General features: G+C 45.9%; 15 pseudogenes; all 15 read right to left on the bottom strand.

Annotated features, from left to right (window-relative positions):
* Positions 1–52: 52 nt before the first annotated feature.
* LOC142127424 (5S ribosomal RNA) lies at positions 53–171 on the bottom strand (annotated as a pseudogene).
* An 83-nt stretch (positions 172–254) lies between these two features.
* LOC142127380 (5S ribosomal RNA) lies at positions 255–373 on the bottom strand (annotated as a pseudogene).
* An 83-nt stretch (positions 374–456) lies between these two features.
* LOC142127332 (5S ribosomal RNA) lies at positions 457–575 on the bottom strand (annotated as a pseudogene).
* Positions 576–858: 283 nt separating this feature from the next.
* On the bottom strand, positions 859–976 carry LOC142127386 (5S ribosomal RNA; annotated as a pseudogene).
* Positions 977–1059: 83 nt separating this feature from the next.
* Positions 1060–1178, bottom strand: LOC142127374 (5S ribosomal RNA; annotated as a pseudogene).
* A 72-nt stretch (positions 1179–1250) lies between these two features.
* On the bottom strand, positions 1251–1369 carry LOC142127329 (5S ribosomal RNA; annotated as a pseudogene).
* An 82-nt stretch (positions 1370–1451) lies between these two features.
* LOC142127383 (5S ribosomal RNA) lies at positions 1452–1570 on the bottom strand (annotated as a pseudogene).
* A 386-nt stretch (positions 1571–1956) lies between these two features.
* LOC142127365 (5S ribosomal RNA) lies at positions 1957–2075 on the bottom strand (annotated as a pseudogene).
* Positions 2076–2157: 82 nt separating this feature from the next.
* Positions 2158–2276, bottom strand: LOC142127239 (5S ribosomal RNA; annotated as a pseudogene).
* Positions 2277–2753: 477 nt separating this feature from the next.
* LOC142127350 (5S ribosomal RNA) lies at positions 2754–2872 on the bottom strand (annotated as a pseudogene).
* A 468-nt stretch (positions 2873–3340) lies between these two features.
* On the bottom strand, positions 3341–3459 carry LOC142127258 (5S ribosomal RNA; annotated as a pseudogene).
* A 72-nt stretch (positions 3460–3531) lies between these two features.
* On the bottom strand, positions 3532–3650 carry LOC142127371 (5S ribosomal RNA; annotated as a pseudogene).
* Positions 3651–4047: 397 nt separating this feature from the next.
* LOC142127364 (5S ribosomal RNA) lies at positions 4048–4166 on the bottom strand (annotated as a pseudogene).
* An 82-nt stretch (positions 4167–4248) lies between these two features.
* Positions 4249–4367, bottom strand: LOC142127237 (5S ribosomal RNA; annotated as a pseudogene).
* A 477-nt stretch (positions 4368–4844) lies between these two features.
* On the bottom strand, positions 4845–4963 carry LOC142127349 (5S ribosomal RNA; annotated as a pseudogene).
* Between the last annotated feature and the right edge of the window lie 37 nt (positions 4964–5000).

The following is a 5000-nucleotide window of genomic DNA, read 5'->3' as shown; positions in this document are numbered from 1 at the left end:
CATCTCAAAACCAGCATTGAAGGAAGCAAGAACAAGAGAGAGAGAAAAAAAAGGCCTAAAGCACCTGGTATTCCCAGGTGGTCTCCCATCCAAGTACTAACCAGGCCCAGCGCTGCTTAGCTTCCAAGATCAGACGAGATTGGGCTTGTTCAGGGTGGTGTGGCTGTAAGTATTGGTTGCCTACTGACCTACATCTCTTATTCATCTTAAAACCAGCATTGAAGGAAGCAAGAACAAGAGAGAGAAAAAAAAAAGGCCTACGGCACCTGGTATTCCCAGGTGGTCTCCCATCGAAGTACTAACCAGGCCCAGCCCTGCTTAGCGTCCAAGATCAGACGAGATTGTTCTTGTTCAAGGTGGTGTGGGTGAATGTTTTGGTTGCCTACTGACCTACGTTTCTTATACATCTCAAAACCAGCATTGAAGGAAGCAAGAACAAGAGAGAGAAAAAAAAAAGGCTTACAACACCTGGAATTCCCAGGTGGTCTCCCATCCAAGTACTTACCAGGCCCAGCACTGCTTAGCTTCCAAGATCAGTTAAGATTGGGCTTGCTCAGGGTGGTGTGGCTGTAGGTACTGGTTGCCTCCTGACCTACATCTCTTATACATCTCAAAACCAGCATTAAAGGAACCAAGAACAAGAGAGAGAGAAAAAAAGGCCTATGGCACCTGGTATTCCCAGGTGGTCTCCCATTTGATTACTAACCAGGCCCGGCCCTGCTTACTTTAAAAGATCAGACGAGATTGGGCTTGTTCAGGGTGGCGTCTCTGTAGGTATTGGTTGCCTCCTTACCTACATCTCTTATACATCTCAAAAAAAGCATTGAAGGAAGCAAGAACAAGAGAGAGAAAAAAAAAGGCCTATGGCACCTGGTATTCCCAGGTGGTCTCCCATCCAAGTACTAACCAGGCCCAGTGCTGTTTAGCTTCCAAGATCAGACAAGATGGGCTTGTTCAGGGTGGTGTGGCTGTAGGTATTGGCTGCCTACTGACCTACATCTCTTATTCATCTTAAAACCAGCATTGAAGGAATCAAGAACAAGAGAGAGAAAAAAAAAAGGCCTATGGCACCTGGTATTCCCAGGTGGTTACCCATCCAATTACTAACCAGGCCCGTCCCTACTTAGTTTCCAAGATCAGACGAGATTAGGCTTGTTCAGGGGGGTGTGGCTGTAGTTATTTGTTGCCTACTGACCTACATCTCAAAACCAGCATTGAAGGAAGCAAGAACAAGAGAGAGAAAAAAAAAAGGCTAACAGCTCCTGGAATTCCCAAGTAGTCTCCCATCCAAGTACTAACCAGGCCTGACCCTGCTTAGCTTCCAAGATCAGACGAGATTGGGCTTCTTCAGGGAGGTGTGGCTGTATGTATTGGCTGCCTACTGACCTACATCTCTTATACATCTCAAAACTAGCATTGAAGGAAGCAAGAACAAGAGAGAGAAAAAAAAAAGCCTACAGCACTTGGTATTTCCAGGTGGTCTCCCATCCAAGTATTAACCAGACCTGACCGTGCTTAGCTTCCAAGATCAGACGAGATTGGGCTTGCTCAGTGTGGTGTGGCTGTAGGTATTTGTTGCCTACTGACCTACATCTCAAAACCAGCATTGAAGGAAGCAAGAACAAGAGAGAGAAGAAAAAAGGCCTACAGCACCTGGAATTCCCAGGTTGCCTCACATGGGTATTGGTTGCCTACTGACCTACATTTCTTATTCATCTTAAAACCAGCATTGAAGGAAGCAAGAACAAGAGAGAGAAAAAAAAAAGGCCTACGGCACCTGGTATTCCCATCCAACTACTAACCAGGCCCAGCACTGCTTAGCTTTCAAGATCAGATGAGATTGGTCTTGTTCAGGGTGGTGTGGCTGTAGGTATTGGTTGCTTACTGACCTACATCTCTTATACATCTCAAAACCAGCATTGAAGGAAGCAAGAACAAGAGAGAGAAAAAAAAAAAGGCTTACAGCACCTTGAATTCCCAGGTGGTCTCCCATCCAAGTACTAACCAAGACTGGCCCTGCTTAGCTTCCAAGATCAGTCAAGATTGGGCTTGTTCAGGGTGGTGTGGCTGTAGGTATTTGTTGCCTACTGACCTACATCTCTCATACATCTCAAAACCAGCATTGAAGGAAGCAAGAACAAGAGAGAGAAAAAAAAAGGCCTAAAGCACCTGGTATTCCCAGGTGGTCTCCCATCCAAGTACTAACCAGGCCCAGCCCTGCTTAGCTTCCAAGATCAGATGAGATTGTTCTTGTTCAGGGTGGTGTGGCTGTAGGTATTGGTTGCATACTGACCTACATCTCTTATACATCTCAAAACCAGCATTGAAGGAAGCAAGAACAAGAGAGAGAACAAAAAAAAGGCTTACAACACCTGGAAATTCCAGGTGGTCTCCCATCCAAGTACTTACCAGGCCCAGCACTGCTTAGCTTCCAAGATCAGTTAAGATTGGGCTTGCTCAGGGTGTTGTGGCTGTAGGTATTGGTTGCCTCCTGACCTACATCTCTTATACATCTCAAAACCAGCATTGAAGGAAGCAAGAACAAGAGAGATAAAAAAAAAAGGCCTATGGCACGTGGTATTCCCAGGTGGTCTCCCATCCAATTACTAACCAGGGCCGACGCTGTGTAGTTTCCAAGATCAGACCAGATTAGGCTTGTTCAGGGTGCTGTGGCTGTAGTTATTTGTTGCCTACTGACCTACATCTCAAAACCAGCATTGAAGGAAGCAAGAACAAGAGAGAGAAAAAAAAAAGGCCAACAGCTCCTGGAATTCCCAAGTGGTCTCCCTTCCAAGTACTAACCAGGCCCGGCCCTACTTAGCTTCCAAGATCAGAAGAGATTGGACTTGTTCAGGAGGGTGTGGCTGTAGGTATTGGTTGCCTACTGACCTACATCTCTTATACATCTCAAAACCAGCATTGAAGGAAGCAAGAACAAAAGAGAGAAAAAAAAAGGCCTGCGGCACCTATTATTCCCAGGTGGTCTCCCATCCAAGTACTAACCATGCCTGGCCCTGCTTAGCTTCCAAGATCAGGCTTGTTCAGGGTGGTGTGGCTGTAGGTATTTGTTGTATCCTAACCTACATCTCTTATACATCTCAAAACCAGCATTGAAGGAAGCAAGAACAAGAGAGAGAAAAAAAAGGCCTACTGCACCTGGTATTCCCAGGTGGTCTCCCATCCAAGTACTAACCATGCCCTGCTTAGCTTCCAAGATCAGACGAGATTGGGCTTGTTCAGGGAGGTGTGGCTGTATGTATTGGCTGCCTACTGACCTACATCTCTTATACATCTCAAAACTAGCATTGAAGGAAGCAAGAACAAGAGAGAGAGAAAAAAAGGCCTACAGCACCTGGTATTTCCAGGTGGTCTCCCATCCAAGTATTAACCAGGCCCGACCCTGCTTAGCTTCCAAGATCAGACGAGATTGGGCTTGCTCAGTGTGGTGTGGCTGTAGGTATTTGTTGCCTACTGACCTACATCTCAAAACCAGCATTGAAGGAAGCAAGAACAAGAGAGAGAAAAAAAAAAGGCTTACAGCGCCTTGAATTCCCAGGTGGTCTCCCACCCAAGTACTAACCAAGACTGGCCCTGCTTAGCTTCCAAGATCAGTCAAGATTGGGCTTGTTCAGGGTGGTGTGGCTGTAGGTATTTGTTGCCTACTGACCTACATCTCTCATACATCTCAAAACCAGCATTGAAGGAAGCAAGAACAAGAGAGAGAAGAAAAAAGGCCTACAGCACCTGGAATTCCCAGGTTGCCTCACATGGGTATTGGTTGCCTACTGACCTACATTTCTTATTCATCTTAAAACCAGCATTGAAGGAAGCAAGAACAAGAGAGAGAAAAAAAAAAGGCCTACGGCACCTGGTATTCCCATCCAACTACTAACCAGGCCCAGCACTGCTTAGCTTTCAAGATCAGATGAGATTGGTCTTGTTCAGGGTGGTGTGGCTGTAGGTATTGGTTGCTTACTGACCTACATCTCTTATACATCTCAAAACCAGCATTGAAGGAAGCAAGAACAAGAGAGAGAAAAAAAAAAAGGCTTACAGCACCTTGAATTCCCAGGTGGTCTCCCATCCAAGTACTAACCAAGACTGGCCCTGCTTAGCTTCCAAGATCAGTCAAGATTGGGCTTGTTCAGGGTGGTGTGGCTGTAGGTATTTGTTGCCTACTGACCTACATCTCTCATACATCTCAAAACCAGCATTGAAGGAAGCAAGAACAAGAGAGAGAAAAAAAAAGGCCTAAAGCACCTGGTATTCCCAGGTGGTCTCCCATCCAAGTACTAACCAGGCCCAGCCCTGCTTAGCTTCCAAGATCAGATGAGATTGTTCTTGTTCAGGGTGGTGTGGCTGTAGGTATTGGTTGCATACTGACCTACATCTCTTATACATCTCAAAACCAGCATTGAAGGAAGCAAGAACAAGAGAGAGAACAAAAAAAAGGCTTACAACACCTGGAAATTCCAGGTGGTCTCCCATCCAAGTACTTACCAGGCCCAGCACTGCTTAGCTTCCAAGATCAGTTAAGATTGGGCTTGCTCAGGGTGTTGTGGCTGTAGGTATTGGTTGCCTCCTGACCTACATCTCTTATACATCTCAAAACCAGCATTGAAGGAAGCAAGAACAAGAGAGATAAAAAAAAAAGGCCTATGGCACGTGGTATTCCCAGGTGGTCTCCCATCCAATTACTAACCAGGGCCGACGCTGTGTAGTTTCCAAGATCAGACCAGATTAGGCTTGTTCAGGGTGCTGTGGCTGTAGTTATTTGTTGCCTACTGACCTACATCTCAAAACCAGCATTGAAGGAAGCAAGAACAAGAGAGAGAAAAAAAAAAGGCCAACAGCTCCTGGAATTCCCAAGTGGTCTCCCTTCCAAGTACTAACCAGGCCCGGCCCTACTTAGCTTCCAAGATCAGAAGAGATTGGACTTGTTCAGGAGGGTGTGGCTGTAGGTATTGGTTGCCTACTGACCTACATCTCTTATACATCTC

This window comes from Mixophyes fleayi, unplaced genomic scaffold, assembly GCF_038048845.1.
Source record: "Mixophyes fleayi isolate aMixFle1 unplaced genomic scaffold, aMixFle1.hap1 Scaffold_2912, whole genome shotgun sequence".
Taxonomy (NCBI): Eukaryota; Metazoa; Chordata; class Amphibia; order Anura; family Limnodynastidae; genus Mixophyes; species Mixophyes fleayi.
This window is presented reverse-complemented; position numbering and strand designations above follow the sequence as displayed.